Source organism: Chaetura pelagica, unplaced genomic scaffold, assembly GCF_000747805.2.
Source record: "Chaetura pelagica isolate M959 unplaced genomic scaffold, ChaPel_1.0 scaffold3, whole genome shotgun sequence".
Taxonomy (NCBI): domain Eukaryota; kingdom Metazoa; phylum Chordata; class Aves; order Apodiformes; family Apodidae; genus Chaetura; species Chaetura pelagica.
In genome coordinates this window covers 11,936,728-11,937,363 of record NW_009952974.1, presented here as the reverse complement: position 1 = coordinate 11,937,363, position 636 = coordinate 11,936,728, and positions in this window count along the sequence as shown.

Below are 636 nucleotides of genomic sequence, written 5' to 3'. Positions count from 1 at the left end.
AGCGTGGGGGTCGTGGGGCAGGGCCCTCTTCGGCCAGGGGACGCTCCTCAGCCATCCGGGAACAGAGCACCCCGGGCCCCGGAACGGGGGAGACCGCGGGCCGCCCCTGTCAGCCTCCGCGCTTTGCTTCTCCTGTTTAGTTATTTATTATTTATTTATCAGTATTTATTTGCTGCCTACTAACAGCAACTCTCCCTGGGCTGTCTGCACCTGGTGTGTGCGGTGTGGGGGGGTTATTCGTGCTTCACCCCCGCAGCATCCCCGCAGCATCCCCGCAGCTCCCGGAGCCCTTCTAGGCTCTGGGTTCCGCGCGCTGCTCGCACGAGCTCGGGATGCGCCTCACACCGCGGCGGGGACGGCGACCGCAGGAGCGAGCACAGGCGCGCCGCACCTCCTCACGCACTGCAGATGCATACGCACAGATGTGTGTGTCTGACATGTTCTCTCAGGCTCTTTTCCTGACCGAGAGGATGGGGCAGGCAACGCTGAGAACCCTGTGCCCCCGCACACGGCGGCAGCTACTCCGAGCTCAGCCGCCCGGTCCGGGGAGGGAGGCGGGAACCTGTGCAGCCAAGGAGCCAGAGCTGCCCCTGGCTCCCCCCAGCATTCCGGGAAGGGGCTGGGCGGGGGGGGCGG